Below are 17127 nucleotides of genomic sequence, written 5' to 3' on the forward strand. Positions count from 1 at the left end.
TCTTTGTAAAAATATATAGGAGTAGAATTGCTGGATCACATGGTAGTTTTGTTTTAATTTTTTTTGATAAACCTCCATACTGTTTTCCACAGTGGCTGCACCAATTTACATTTCCACCAACAGTGCAAGAGGCTTCCCTTTTTTCCATATCTTTACCAACACTTGTTACATCTTGTATTTTGAATAATAGTTATTCTAACATTCATGAGGTAATATGTCATTGTGGTTTTGATTTGCATTTCCTAATTGATTAGTGATGTTAAACATCGTTTCATATACCTGTTGAGTATGTGCATGTATTCTCTGTAAAAATTGTCTGTTCAAGTTCTTTGCCCATTTTTAATCAAGTTGGGTTTTTGTTGTTGTTGTTGTTTTGCTATTGAGTTGTATGAGTTTCTTATATTTTGGATATTACCCCCTTATCAGATGTATGGTTTGTAAATATTTTCTCCCAATAAGCAGGTTGCCTTTTCATTTTGTTGGTGATTTTCCTTGCTGTGCAGAAGCTTCTTAGTTTGATGTAATCCCACTTGTTTATTTTTGTTTCTGTTGTCTTTGCTTTTGCCTTGGTGTCAAATCCAAAAAATTGCCAAGATCAATGGCAAGGAGGTTGTCACCTATATTTTATTTCAAGAGTTTTATCATTTCAGGGCTTATATTCAAATCTTTGATCATTTTTGAGTTGATTTTAGTGTATGGTGTAAGATAACACTCCAGTTTCATTCTTTTGCATGTGGCTGTCTAGTTTTCTCAACACTTTTTATTGAAGAGACTGTCCTTTTACCATTGTATATTCTAGGCTCCTTTGTCATAAAGTAATTGACCATATATGTGTGGGTTTATTTCTGAGCTCTCTATTCTGTCCCATAGATCTATGTGTCTGTTTATATGCCAATACCATACTGCTTTGATTACTATAGCTTTGTAGTATAGTTTGAAATCAGGGAGTGTGATGCCCCCAGTTTTGTCCTTCTTTCTCATGATTACTTTGGCTCTTTGGTTCTCTTATGGTACAAATTTTAGAATTGTTTCTTCTATTTCTGTGAAAAGTGCCATTGAAATTTTAATAGGAATTGCACTGAATCTGTAGATTGCTTTTGGGAGTATGGACATTTCAACAATACTAGTTCTTCCAATCCATGAGCACTAAATATGATCATTTTCTGTTATCAACTCACCAGCTGAATTTTTCATAGTTGCCTGCCTATAGAAACTTTCACTGAACTCAGAGGGCAGCCAGCTGGCTGTACTTTTATTTTTTCATTTTTAGGAAGCCACAGAGCCGTTATGACCCTTGTCTAGCACTTTGCTTAGTGATCCTATGTACTAAGAGTTTGATTGGCCTATCCTGGAGGATCTTCCAACCAGGTAAAGCTAAAGACCACACAGATACACACACACAAATCTGTCATGGATGTTTAGAGATTCTCCTGAAAGAGTTTCTATTTTGTGACTCACTTGGGAAATATGGAGCAAGCCTCTTTGTAATATGTTGTATCTGAAGCCAGAAAAAACATGAAGGGAGTCTGGGATCCTATCCTTTGCCACCACAGTGGACTTGTGTTTCTGCAGCTGTGTATTTGCTGGGGTGTTAGTGGTGGTTATGCAGAAGAGTGTGCTGTGCTCAAGGAAGTTTGTGAAAGTGTGTGTAATACTAAGTTAAACAGGTCTCTTCAGAGTCTTTATTTGACAATGTTAATGGTGAATTGCAATGAATTAAGGTAATATAAATGACTAGAATAAATTTTTTACAGAGAATCTTGTAGAACTACTTTCCTGTGGAGTGAGTTTTGAGAAACTCTGGTAAAAATTGTTAAGATTGTAGGCTCAGGGTTAAATCAAATCTCCACCACCTAGGTGCTGTGTGACTTTGGGAAAAATATTTAAACCCTCGGTGCCTTCTCTGTTTCTTCCTCAGTAAAATTAATATAATAACGACATCTATCTCATAAGGTTTTGTTAAGTGTGGTCGTGGTTAGCATTCAATAAATATAAACAGTTTCTCCATTAAAGGACGCTTCAGTTGCATATTTGGGTTAGTTTCCTCAGCTTCATGTAATTTAATTTTATTTAATCTTATTTCCTCTTAAATGGTCATCTGCTGACTTGCAAGGGACCCCCTTCCAAAAAACAAACAAACAAACAAAAGCAAACCTTGAGCATTGCCTCATGGTAAGCTATGCCCAAGGGTGCTGTTGACCTAATGATGCAGTTGAAAATAACACTGAGCAGCAAGAAGATCCTTTTATGGTGAGAGGGGTCCACACAGCTCCTCTCCCAGCCCACAGGGAGCTCATATTATTAGTCTATAATTCTGAGTTCTCAGGACCAGAAAATTCTTCACCTGGGGCTCAGATTTTGTTCACAAGAAGGCTGCCTATGTGGGTAAATGACTGAATCCCTTGTTCTCAGTTGTTCCTTCCTCTGAGAGCTCTGCAAGCCAACATCCAGACACTTCAATTTTGAGACATCAACTTGGCATTTCACCAGTTTTAGAGAAGAGAAGGCAATAAAAAGATGTCAAATGGTTGGTAAAAGTGTTAAAAATTGTGGCCCATGAGACGATGAGGTGGACATGGTAAATAGATAAAGACCACTTATTTTTTCACATTCCCCTGGCTACACTACACATTGGTGGGGTGAGAACCTGCTGTTTTCTCTAAAGGAATGTTGGACTCTGGAAAGACAAAAGCATTCCCCTTCAAAATCATCTCTCTTCAAAATCATCTTCATGGCTTCAAACTCATCTTCCTTCCAAGATGGACCAAGCAAAATCCTTTGTCTCACAGCTAACTTAACAAGCAGCGGTAAGAGTAACAATTGGGTGAGCCTAGGTGGTGGCACTTTTGTATAAGAGAGGGGATATATTGTTCAGGGAGGAGAGACAGTGCCCAGAAAATCCTGCTTCCTCATCTGTGGAGGAAGGTCAAGGGGTGGGAAACACCTAAACCCTCACCCTGGGAGATGTGGATTTAAATAGCATCTGTGGGATTTAAGCAGCATACACGATGTTAGCCTGCAATCATTCCACACTGGTAAGTGGAATTATTACCTAGAACACTCAGGATGGGCATGGAAAAAGAGTGGGAACAGAGCAGCAATACAGGGGAAAGTTGAGAAATATTTATGGAACAAAATTATTAGGACTTTAAGATTGATTAGTTTGGGGGGGTGAATGGAATAGTCAAGGATAATTCTGTCTCTGGCTGACTATGCTGGGTGGATTCTAATGTCATCAAAGGAGAAAGAGCAAGGTTGGGGAGGAAATAATGAGGTCGGATTCAAAAATTTGCACTTAGGTGTTGACTGTCAATTCCCAAAAAGGCTACCAGAAAAACCTGTTGATCAAGCAATGTTGTTTATTAGAACACTACCAGTTTTAATGATATCTCAATATGCTAAATTAAGTCAGGGAAGCTATAGCACTTTAGGGCCTGGGCTGGGGGATTTTAAGGTCAGTTTTTCAAGGAGAGGGGTGTTAGGCATCAGTGGGCACACTGAGGCACAGATCTTGAAGCAAGACTTGACTTGAGGAGAAGTTCCTAAATCTTGATAAATAAACTGTCTAATTGGCTTGCAGTCTTAACTTCCAGGAAAGAGTATTTCCTAGATCAAGAAGCTAACTTGTTTTGCTTGGTGCCAGCATCATTTAACATAAGGATACAGTCAGTAGGTGTACTTCTACTATTGTCTAGTTCAGGGAAAGGAAGTTCTCAAGATGTTCACGGGACATTCAATCAGTCCAACGGGCTGTCTAGAAACTGGTGGTGGAAATGTAAGTAATGGCTTCAAGTCATCTGAATAGAACATGCTTTCTGATACAAAGCAGGAACTCAATGAAATATCAGACAAACCTCCTTTGAGGATGTCTTCTATCCAGGATCACTCAGGAAACTAAAACTTATAAATGCTCCTGAAACATTAGCGACTTGACATCCAAATCCAAGAAGGAAGGAGAAAGTGATCATTTTATTCTTCTTCCTCTCTCTTTATTATTTTAGGATCTGTGTAGCTAGGAAATTGCACTGCCCATTTCTTTTTTTTTTTTTTTTTTGTCAGGGGGTGCTCCAGGAAAGGTTGTGGAAAAGAAAACTGTCTAAATAATCGTTATATATATATGTTATATGTTACCTTATATATCAGTTCCTACCCCTCAAGTTTCTATCTCTAAACTATAGCCATTGTTTTGTTATCAGGACAATTAAATGTGTAAAACGTGCCTTATAAATGGTCCCGTTCAGAAAATTAAGGTCATTTAATTTTAAATTTAGGTCATTTTAAATTTAAATTAAGGTCATAAGCTTTAAGGTCATTTCCAGAAAACAAGAAACAGATAAGCTTACATATTGTCCATGATCTGTAATTGTCTCCTGAGAGGAAGCCATAATCGAGCCTTTGGAAGAGGGAGCAGAGGAAAAACCAGAGGGTAGAAAATAGACTTGACAGTGTCTTTCTCTGTCTACCCAACGTTTTGACTTATTCTAAAGGATGGTCAAATATATTGGGTGCATTTAGTTAATTCATTCAACACATGTCTGTTAGTCACTTACTGTGTGCCAGCCACTGTTATAGGTGCTGGGATGCAGCAATGGACAAATGGAAATCCCTCTTCTCGCGGAGTTTACATTCTAGTCACGGACACAAGAAAACTGGGACAAATAAATATATTAGATAAATATATATGTCAGGGAGTTATCAGGGCTATGAAAAAAATATGACAGATGAGTGGATAGAGATCAACAGGGGAAGGGCATTTTAAATAAACCAGAGACATGATACGGGGTTAGGAATGAGGTTCCTGATTCTCAGTTTGGGATTTTTTTCCATTACAACATTTTGCCCTTCATAGTTTCCTGTTATTGCTTCATATTCCAGAAGCATCTTCCCTTTTCTCAAGCAGTAAATATAGAGGTAAAATACATGGCCAGAAAATCTGGAACTCTAAGGGCAACAGGTAAGTGCTTATTAGACCTGTAGGTTGTACTTTAGCCCAAGGCTGAGGCTGGATGGAGGAGATTACAGTGGTGTTCCAAACAAATAGTCATTTCAGACAAACAGAAGTGACTGCTTTTCTGTCTCAACTATACTTACGATTCAGGTCTTTTTTGACTTAACTTGTTTTAGCATCAGATAGAATTGTAGCAGCTTTTCTAGCTTAAGAACAGTTTAACTGGAGTTGTCCAACAGTTGGTCCACAGTCCTCTGGAATTGTAGAATGATATCAGTTGATATTTTAAGCACAGTAACCAACTTCTTTCCTACCTATCTCAGAGAACTATTTTAGGTAGAGTTCATTCTTCTCTTACGTGCCTTGGCTAATGAGATAACAAAGCTGCTATTCATGTCAGCCGATTGTTTATCTCTAGACAAAAGGACACATCTTAGGTAAATAGAAACCTCTGCTCAAAAAACAAAGGAAAAAAGTTTTGACTCATCACTTTGAGTGGAGTCTTTAATATGGAGTGGATAACTTTAATATGTATGACTCAAAAAGAACAATCTCTATTTAAGAACAGGAGTGAGAAATCCCCTAGTCCTTTGGTGGGCCTTGGTCACAAATATATAGAAAATAGATTCTTATTTTATATGCAAAGTGTTCAATGGATGATTGGCTAAATCTCCACCTCTCTTTCTCTTTCATTTTCTTTTAAAATAAAAAGAAGTTTTGTTAGCTTAAATGAAAAGAGACTTATGGCAACTGGGGGAAGTTGGGCAGTGTGGCAGTAGTTACAGAATGAATAAAGCTTTGATTTTGTTTTTTTAAGTACAAGATATCAACAGCTTTTCAAAGCAGAGTTATACTCCACCCAAAATCCACCATGGAAAATAATGCTCCCTGAAATAAGAGTAAACAAAAGTATTTGCATAATAGTCATACTAACCAAAATCGATAGACAACTCCATTGAACTCTGCCTACCCATAATCTGCATAGATCTCATTCTGCAGTACACTTCTCTCTTTTCTCTTCATTTCATGTTGAACATTGAATCTGGAAGAACTGTTCTGTTTCCTTTGAGGTTCTTATTCATCTGCTTTTTATTTCTCCTTATATTTTAGTCATCCTGATGGAAGACAAGGGAGAAAAAAATGGACAAAAATTTCTCCATACATTCTTTTAAAGAGCCTACTATATGTCAGACTATTCTAGTCCCCTCCAAATACCAGAACCCCCAAACTCCACTCAACTGGAGTTTACATGGGATTGAAACGGGATGGAACAATAAACAGTAAATAAATGAACCCAAGAATTATTTCACATTGGGGGGTTAAATTATTTTGGATGTTCAGAAAAGGCCTTGGTTACATGGTAATGATATTTGAGCTATGAATTGAAGCTATGCACAGCTCTGGGAACAGAGATTTCCAGGCAGAGCACAAGACCCTAAGAACTGAACTTGGCATGTTTGAGGATCAGAAAAAGGCCAACTGAGTGCCACCTGAGATGCAGAGGTAAGCTAGAGTTTGAGAACCCTGAGGGGCTATCATAAGAAGCCATTTAAATGAGTACTTTATTCTAGTTACAGTAGGAAGTCATGGAAAGGTTTTAAGCAGGGCAGTGATGTGATTTGATTTACCTTTTAAATGATCACCCCTGCTGTTATATCCAGAGAAGAGAAGATGATGTTTGGACTAATGTAGTAGTGGTGAAGATGGAGAAATGCAGACAGGTTTGAGAAGCATTTTGAATGCAAAAGTAAGAGGACTTACTGATGGATTAAATGGCAATGTGGCAGGAAAGAGAGGACTTGAGGATAAGTTCTTGGTTTTTGACTTGAGCAACTAGGTGGATAATGGTACCATTTACCAAACTGAGGATGTCTTGGAGATGAGCCAAGGAGGGAGTGGAGGGAGTATCAGGAACTCTGTTTTGGCCAGATGATGCTGGAGAAATCTCTAAGCCTTCCAAGTGGAGAATTACTGCTGATACCTTCCATTTACAGACTATATTATATACTTAAAAATATTTTATCTGTATAACTAATGGATTGTTTGTATGGGCAGATGGGGAGAGCTGGACAAGAAGGAGACATGAGTGAAGAGGGGAGGGGCACAGAAGCGTGGAGGAGATGGTGCTCACCGATGTGATTGCTGTTGTTGACTGCCATGCCATGCAATCCAGCCTTGCCTCTGCCATGTGCCCCTGAGAAGAAATTTACTCCTTTTGCTCTCCCATGCCTTCTTCAGACCATCTTGCTGGGGACTGAGATGACACATTTCTCAGAAGGAAAATAGCAATTGACTTAAATATTCTTTCTTTTACAGTCCTTATTTGCCTTTGAAACTCTATCACACTTCTTGGTTTGTTATTCTAGTTGTCACATTGAGGCTTCATAATCTATGAACTCCTGGGTTCACTGCGTTCTAGGACCCAGGAAAATGAAACACTCGCTCCTATTGAACAATAGTTCAGCATGTACCTTTTTGATATTTATATGTCAGTAGATATAAGTAACTCAAATGATTTACTTAAAGAAATGTTTTCTAAACCATAAATTAACACTGAAGACACATCTTATCAATGATTTATTTTCTTTCATACACTCAGTTGCCAACTGAATTTTCAGAGGACTGTTTTTTTTTTTAAATTAGCAGATAATATTTATGTCAATGACTATTATATTTAAAATTGTTTTATTTCAAAATAGATTAATAGGAAATTGCAAAGATAGTACAGAGAAGTCCACTGTACACTTCACCTGGTAGCAACTATTATTTTAAAAAATCTTAATATATTTGCCTTTAATTAATTTGAAAGGGCAGAGATTCTCTCACAACTAATTGGTCTATGGTGAAAAAATATGTATATATTTGCATTTCTGTTGTATATGTATTTAGAGTGAATTACTGGGTCAGAGAGTATGCATATGTTAATTATTTACTTTTTATTTATAAAGGTAATACATGTTCATTATATAACATTTTAATAATACAATAGCAAAAAAATTAAACTACCTATATTCCAAGAACTGAGATACAAGCAACGAAAACTTTAATGTATAAACGTTTCCTGTGAGGGTGAGTGAAGAGTGTCCCAGGAAGTGGAACAAGCTTGTATAGAAGTCCAGTGCCACAAAGAATGTGTGAATTTTCATAACGGAAAGAAGTTCAATGTGACTGGATCTTAGAGTATAAGCAGGCTGTGTAGGAGAAGACCATGCAGAACTCTATAGGGGCTTGTTAATGGAGGGTCTTATACTCCCAAATTGGATTTAGCCTTTATTCTAAGAGCAATAGAAAAGCCACTGTAGAATTTTTTAGGGTGAGGAATAATATAATCGTTTTGTGATTTAGAAAGATCATTTCTAAAAATAATCATTTCTGCCTGCAGTATAGAGGATGCAGTAGGGTGGAGCAAGATATGAAGCAAGAAACAAGACTTTCTAGTAATCTAGGTGAGGGATAATGGGTATGTGGACTGGTGAAATGTCAGTGGAATAGAAGTTTTGGTTATTGATAGGATTTGGGGGGTTAAGAGAAAGGGACAAGTCAGGGAGAGATTCTAGTGTTCTTTCTTGGGCAATTCAGTAGCTGGTGGTTTCTTTCAGAAACAAGGGAAGAGGAGATCCAGTGTCAGGAGGGAGTTGATGCATTAGTTTGGGATTTACCTGGTTAGGGTGAACCATAAGTCATCCAAGTAGGTGTGTCCAAGAGACAATAGATACATAGTTCTTCAATTTAGGAGAGAGGTCTGGCTTCAAAATATAGGTTGGGAGTTATTACCAAATAGATGGTTACTTGGGTATGGGAAATTCTACTGAAAATAAAGACTTGAGAGAGAAATAGTAATATTTTAAAACACGGAAGAGAAAGGGGACTCTGCAAAATAAACCGAGATAGAGTAAACAGTAGAACCAGAACTGTCTAACACTGGGGAAGCCAATGGAAGAGATTTTCAGTAACAGGGGAGTAGGAAGCAGGGTCAAGTCCTCCTGTGTAGGCACATGGAAAGAAAGAAGTACTAGGTCTGTCTACACACCCACCCTACCTATTTTAATGTAAATATTCACAGACCTCTAGAAGTATAAGTTTCTCAAATGCTGAGAACAGTTCACTTACCATTATGTAGGTGGTGAGGATCTTGAATGACTTTTTAAAAAATTATTTATTTATTTTTGGCTGTGTTGGGTCTTCGTTTCTGTGTGAGGGCTTTCTCTAGTTGTGGCAAGTGGGGGCCACTCTTCATCGCAGTGGGCGAGCCTCTCACTGCCGTGGCCTCTCTTGTTGCGGAGCACAAGCTCCAGACGCACAGGCTCAGTAGTTGTAGCTCACGGGCCTAGTGGCTCCGCGGCATGTGGGATCTTCCCAGACCAGGGCTCGAACCCGTGTCTCCTGCATTGGCAGGCAGATTCTCCACCACGGCGCCACCAGGGAAGCCCCTTGAATGACTTTTTGTTAGACAAAGAAGTCAACAGCATTTGGACACAGACTGTCTTCATGAGTGAATATTAGGATTGGAAGGGCCATGGGAAGGTGTCAGATGTGGGCTGTCTGGACCCAAAGCACTGCAGAGTAAGGGGCTAGAGAGGTGAGGGGTGTTTCTAACCTCTGAACTCTCCTTGAAGCCAACTCAGAGGACCCCCTAAGGGAGACAAGGATGGATAGACTTCCGAACTCATCTCCTGGGAGTGATCACGGGCAGGAGGTGAAGGGGAAATGCTGATGAATGAAATTAAGGTGGTGGGAGGATAACGTTCAGGAGGAGAAAGCAGAAATGATTGCAAGATACATCCTGACATTTTAGACTGGTTTATTTGTGGGCTCTTGTCATTATTAATCCTTGGGAAGACAAGAAGAAAAGAAACACACTGTTAACCCAATTTTTTTCCAGTAGTAAACAGTACGAAAGGGAGTCTAGAGTGTTTTAGTGTATCACAGTTTTGTTTACCTAATAATGGTTTGACTTGGTTCAAGCCAGAGTGTAAACAGCTTAAAGTTAGAACATTTCCCTGACTTTTTCGATGTCTTCCAGAGAAGGAGGTGGACTCATCCCCTATTCAGGATATTATTTTAAAAAATTCTGAGAAACAGAAAGCAACAAGAAAAGATCTAAGGACCTTAGAGACTAGGCTAGGCCTGTTGAATCTTGCTGTCAACAGCACATTTGTTATTTTCTTCTTAATTATACTTGTTATTATCTTTTGTTCAATTCTGTGAACACGTGTTGTGCAAAGCATCATATTAAGCCATCATACGGAGGAACAGAGATGAAAGACATGGTTTTCTCTTCTTCAAGAGCAGACAGTCCCATGAAAGCAGGGTCAAAGCCTATCATTTTTATCTTCATATCTTCAGCACCTCATACATAGAAGGTGCTCACAAATATTTGCTTAATAATCATATGAGTGATGCAATGAGGCTAGGCATACAGCCAAGTAACTTTAATACAAATTCTTGTTTCCAGCTCTTTCAAAGCTGTTTGCAGTGTACTGTGCATCATGTAGGGCCTCAACCAGTACCATTTTAACAAGCAAAATACATTTTAGTCCACAATCCGGAGCTGAGTTTGCTACTTCCGTCTTGTGGACGCTGTCATATTTACACGTTAAATGTGAAAGCTGCTACTTTGCAGGTGTCTCCATGAAATGTTTGATTTCATGTCTGAAGTACTGAGCTCTTCCATGGGAATTAAAGACATTCTCACAATATAAGCATCTTGTGTATATTTGATACTGAAATACAAGAGTGTCGGTGGGGAGACTTCACTGAACAATCAGTAGAAACTGAACACTTAAAACCATGATATGATATGATGATATGACTGTGTGTGATGACCCTTTGAAAGGTTATATTTATGAGCTGGTATACTTTATTTTTTATAAAAGGTCAAGTCTTTTAAATTATAGACTTCTGTAAAAAGATGGAGAATTGAAGTGATTTCAGGCAATCCAATTAGGATTAAAATTTCATTGACATAACTTCACATAATCCAATTAGGAATAAAATTTCCCTGTAAAAGAAAAATTCTTAGGAAAGAAAGATAATTTAACAAACATTTCTATTAGTGATTTTAGAATTTGAATCACATTAAGGCTATCTGCTATAGAAAAAGAGGAGTGAATGAAAATCACTCTGTACCTGTCCTGTGCCAGCCCTGCCTCTGTCCCCAACACCATGGTCTTTGGATGTCTCTGCTTCTATTTCCTCATCCATTAACTGAGGAAGTTATGTGAGAATGGTTGTCTACAACCACACGGATCCAAACTCCTCTTTATTATTAGATACTTTATACTACTCCCTGCTATTTAAAAATGAAATTCGGAAGCAATATAATCTCTTTGCAGTTATAATTCAGTGGAACTTGATATGGTATTCTCTCCATAATATAAGGCAGAAACAGAGGGAAAGCAATTTATAATTAAATAATATGTGTTATACATAAATGTTCAGGTATAGATACACCAGAAGACATAATGGAGCAGACAGAAGCTTGTACCTATTTATAAGGAGTAAATTTACATTTGAGAGAAGTAAGTAGTTTATAAGCCGCTCCATACAAGAAGTGCACAGAAATGAAAGCCCAGGAGTCTGGGAGTGAACACTAGGATAAAAATCAATGTCAGGATAAGTAAAACAGACCAGGCTGATTTATAGATGATAAAAGGAGAGAAATGGAGAACATAAGGAAGTATGACACTTCTCTGACAGCTTTATTGGCTGTTTCTTTGTAAAAATGTTTATTTAATCCTGATGGTTTCACTGCTTAATTTGAAAAGAAAAAAATTGTTGACAGAGTGAGCAAATTAGTAAATCAGATACCACGGGTAGGTAAGAGGAATAGAGAGTGCTAAGGAATTGCTGTGTTTTATAGTGTAGTTAGAAGACTTCTCTGAAGAGGGACGTTTGCATGGAGAACAGAAGAAAACAAGAAAGATCATGCAAAGCAGAGGAAGAATCTGGGTGGGGGGCACTTAGAATGTTCCAGCAGCTGCAGGGAGGCCAGGGCAAGAAGGCAGAACATCAGGGCAAAGCACAGAAATGGCAGAGGATGAAGTCAGAGAGTGGGAGGAGGAGATAGCATGGGGACTTGAAAGCCACTGAGGGACTTCTGACTTCCATCTTAGTGAGATGGGAAGCCACTGGAGATACTGAGCCCAGCATTAATATGTTGAGGCTTGTACTTTAACAAAAGACTTTTGTTTCTTTTATTCATTCAGAATGAACATTTTTCAACTGAAAATAGAGTGTAAGGGTAGAAGGGAAGAGATAGATAAACCAACTAGACCAATAGGAGGATATAGTCATACTTCAGGTGAGAGATGATGGTGGTCTGGACTTCAGTGACAGCAGAAGAAGAATTAAGAAGTAGATGAATTTTAGATATATGTTAAATAGAGCGCAGACAGGAGTTGTTGATGGTTTGAATGTAGGTGTAGGATAAGGGAAGCAGAGATGACTAAAATCAAGTTTTAACTTGAGCAACTTGGAGAATGGACCAGCTGTTTACCGACAGAGGAACACTTAAGGAGAATCAGGGCTTTGTGTAGGAGAGAGAATGGAAGTTTCATTTTGGATATGCCTTTTTGAGACGTTCTTTAGATATGCAAATGGTGATTGCAAAGAAGCAATTGGATAAATGTGTAGGGAATATAGAAAGAGGTCTGGCTTAGAGATAGAAATTTTCCATGTTGGTGGATGTGGTGGTGGTGTTTCTGGATTCAAAATTTGAAGTACCACTCCTGACAAATTTTGTCTAATGTTTAAAATACAAGAAAAAATGACAAATTTCCAGTTTCCACTAACTTTGTGGTACTTAAACATCTCATGTAATGCTCTGTCTTTTGAAGGACATTTTTACACTCTCGGAATCCTACAGATCAAATATTATATTCACATATTACTAAGGAGTATGTTCATCATTTGATGATAAAATTTGTTTAAATAAACATTATTTTACATAAGCAAATCATTTGTTAAGGCTTGAAAATCTTTGGACTGTACAGAACTCTCTGTTTTCACATATGTACCTGGAGTGCGACCACTTTCTGACACATTCTCATGCAGATAATTTTCTATATCTTGCAATTTTTGAGTTGTAAAAATATACCTAGAATAACAGGCAAAGCTTTATGAGATAAGAAGTGGTCATTAGCTCAATTCTATGTCTACTGCATTTAAGATTAGGACCCATAGCAAAATTAGTAGCATACATTTGAATTCTGGGTTCCCAACCTGCCCATAATAAGAGTCATCTCTTATCCACTATCACTCAAACACTTTTTTATTTTCAAGCCTGTGTAAAGAATATGAATCTTACACTACAAACTAAGTATATGGGAAAATTCACATTCATTAAAAAAATATATTAAATTTGAGCTTACTTTATATTCCTCCAGAGTCATGAGAGATTTAATTTCACTAAATCATTAATGGGATTCCTTGGTTTCTACCACCCCACCTCCCAGATACTTCTAAGATCCCAGGAGACATATGAAAAAGAAAACATTTGGAGAATGTTCCTCTGGTCTTGAAATCATGAGAGACCAATTTTACAAGCCCACATGGTTTGTTGAAGTGCAGAGGAGCATGCTCAGAGCACAGAAGTCTTTGCCAAGTTGGAAACTCCAGATCCCAGGTCTAACTTTCCTAGGTATAAAATCAACCATTTCCCCAGAGTCCTGTCACCTCTCTGGGGATCTGAGGGAAGTTCAGTGTTCTCCTTCTAGTGGAAACTCAAATCTTACTGTCTTTTCTAGTCTAAGATAATGTACCTTCTCTCCCCTTCTCAGGTCTCTTTCTCCTCAAAGACACTCTCTTCTTTCTCATCCCCCAGCAGGATTGCTGGAATAACCTTCTTAATTAGGCTTCTTTAGGCTTTTCCAAAAGAAGAAAATGTTAGTTTTTAGACTTCTTCTTCTTTAGAACAAATAAAGTTGGAGCTTCCCTGAGCCAAGAGAGTACAAAAAGCACAGGGAGCATAAAATATAGACTAATAATCCCATAAAGTATCCCACCACACTTGGAAAGTCCATCACCATGCTGATATGAACCTTGGCCCTGACTATCTACTATTCAGTTAGTTGTGTGCTGAGGGAGAGTAATAAATAGAGCACACTCTGAAATCCTCAGGTATTTTCAGCCTTCTCAGTTACTCGCTTCATTAGTGCAATACCTTACCTAGTTAGAGCTTTGCCATTAAAACTCACTGTGGCATCCAGTTGCACATGGCAGGGCTAACAATGCACTCTCTCACTTGTGCCTGGAGGAAAACAACAGCAAACTCCCCAGGCCTGTTCTTGCATGACTGCAGCCAGTATAGCTTACTTTCCTAATGCTCTACTGACCTACTAACATTCCTCAGGTTCTGAGCCCTGTCATAAGATCACCTAAATAACAGCTCCACAGGAGGTTAAGCCCCAAAGGAGGAGACGCACTTCTGCTTCACTCAGCTTTACTGTGATCTCCCTGTAATGGTACTCTGAATGAAGACAAAGGTAGTTCTGGGAAAGGAAAACCTCCTAATTCATGGGGCTCACAACATAAGCCTTATAACAAAGGGAACAATTCTTTTTGACTTTGTGAATAGACCCAAACAGCTCCTTGGCTCTTGAGTTTCTTGGACTCTACTCATTTCTGAGCCCCATGACCTGCCTTGAGGACAGCCCTGTCAGCTCACCCTCTGTGTCCTCTTCCCATAGCCTTGGCAAGGAACAAGGCTATAAATCCAACTTTATTGACTTAATTTCACATCTACTTTCCCAAAGAAATTTCTGGAAATAAGAAGGAATTTGTTGGTTCCATTTTTACACTAGTAAATTTGATTTCTATTGAGCCCATTCTTACATGATAACATCATAATAACTGATACAAGCAACTTCTTCATTAAGAATATGACAGAGTAGAAGAGAGAAAATGATGCTTGACACTCCAAGAATCCAACCTCAACAAGGGAGGTGCACAGCAGTTGAGGGTCCTATTTCTTAACAAGGTCTATTATTGGGTTAAATCTGAAATAACCCTGCCATTTGGTGTCATTTGGTGATTAAATGACTAGAGTCATTCACCAAATGTTTACTCTGTCCTGTGACAGACCAGTATAGTTTACATGTATCCATTATTGAAACAGTCCAATTTTTGAGCTTCCTGTTTGTTAAAACAAAAATTCAAAAGCAAAACAAATCCAGACATGTTTTTAAAAAAATGAACTTCAATGTTTCTGAATGTACAATACCTGAAAACAGGGATCAGGTAGCTATTTTTAAAATGTCAAAAATTTATTTCCTGAACTTCCAGGGTAAAAGCAGAATGTTTGCCTTTGGCATACTCATTCACTGTCCTAAGTGGTATACCCTTTAGATAGTTAACCTCGCTCTGGGAATTGTTTATTCTTTCTCCTTGTGGTAGCTCAGCTACTTAGAAAATAGTCCAAAGGACTATCAGACTGGAATATTAATTGATATCCTACTTAGCATTTTAAAAAGTTGTTTTATGGGAAAGAGTATATAAACATATTTTACATTTTCTTTTCTTCTTATTTCTCCTCTTGTTGTTCTTTCCTCCTTCTGTTCCCCTTCTCGCTGCCCCCCGCTTCTCTCTGTCCTCCTTCTCCTCTTCCTCCTCCTTCTCCTTCTCCTTCTCCCTCTCCTTCTCCTTCTCCTTCTCCTTCTCCTTCTCCTTCTCCTTCTCCTTCTTCTTCTTCTTCTTCTTCTTCTTCTTTTTCTTCTTCTTCTTCTTCTTCTTCTTCTTCTTCTTCTTCTTTCTTCTACTACTACTACTACTTCTTCTTCTTCTACTACTACTACTTCTTCTTCTTCCTCCCTCCTTCCTTTCCCTTCTTTTTTTCTTCCTCTTCCCCTTACCCATTTTCTTCTCCTTCCTTCTCCTCCTTCTCATTCTCCTTCTTCTTATTCTTGAGTTTATCAATTTGCCTTAGTCTGCAGGGCAATCTGGGATTCTGGGTAAGGCAGTGATGATGGTGAGAGGGGTGTCCTTCACTTGGGGAAAAGAGTAGGTGGGATATGGGGCTTTGAATTAAGGAAAGAATTGCTAGTTTTATGGTTTTAGACTAAATTCTTCAGTGTTGGGGCTTTATTGCCAGAAGAAAGGGACTTATGTATGAATGTCTTTGATCATTCTTTCTGGTGAGACAATGTACTACTTGGATTCTAGATCATGAACCATACTGTCTTGAATTTCTGTCATTTCCATATGGTGAAACTATGTGCTAGGAGATGGGGATACAAAGATGAATGGTCCATGATCCCAGCATTGAAGAACCTCATCATCTAGAATGGAAACTAATAACAACTCAAGCTCTATTATAAAAGCTAAATAGTGATATAATAAATACTTAAATTGAATGCTCACAGAATATTTTGAGGAAACTGAAGCATATAGAGATTAAATAGCTAGTCTAAGATCACACATCAATACGACTTGAGTCAGGACGAACCTACACAGCTTATGAGACAACTCTTGAGGCAATGAAGAGTCACAATGAAAGGACCTGAGGCTAATGAAAACTTCTGAGGAGAACTTATGTTTCAGTTCAGCCTTGAAGGATGAGTGGTAAACTAGGCATCTGAGGTGAACAAGACAGGTGAGGATATTTCATGTTCTCAAATATGCATATTTGAGAGATAGTCAAAGGGCCAATCATAGCATAGAAACTCTTGATATCTAATAGAGCAAATCTTCTCTTGTTTCTCTTCCATTGGTCAATTATCCATACATATGTTGATATTGATCTGTCACAATTAGATAATTGACCAAGGGGACAGAATTGAAAAAAAAAAAAAGAACCTCAGAAATAGACTTCTGCATGAATACTTAATATGAAAGAGGTAGTATTGCATATCAGTGGAGAAAACTGCTGGGACAATTGAATATCTGTATGGGCAAAAATTAAATTGGACCCTGTATTGGATGCTGTAATGCCTGCCCAGATCTCCCCTTCAGGATGGTAGCACTAATTCCCCAGCTGCCAGGAGTATTGTTAGCTCACAGCTCAGAGCAAATCCCACCTCAGGAATTTCCTTTGGCCTAAAGAAGATACCATGTTCAAAGCTGTACCCTCTCCCTAAGGGTAGTTTAGCTCCAAAGACTGGTTGATGTGGTTGTAAAGATCTATCAATATGAGGCATCCTAGAAGGGCTATACCAGTTCTACAACTCCACATGGAATCTGCT

This window comes from Aethalodelphis obliquidens, unplaced genomic scaffold (assembly GCF_003676395.1).
Source record: "Aethalodelphis obliquidens isolate GAN/ISIS:26980383/991018 unplaced genomic scaffold, ASM367639v1 scaffold59, whole genome shotgun sequence".
In the NCBI taxonomy this organism is placed as follows: domain Eukaryota; kingdom Metazoa; phylum Chordata; class Mammalia; order Artiodactyla; family Delphinidae; genus Aethalodelphis; species Aethalodelphis obliquidens.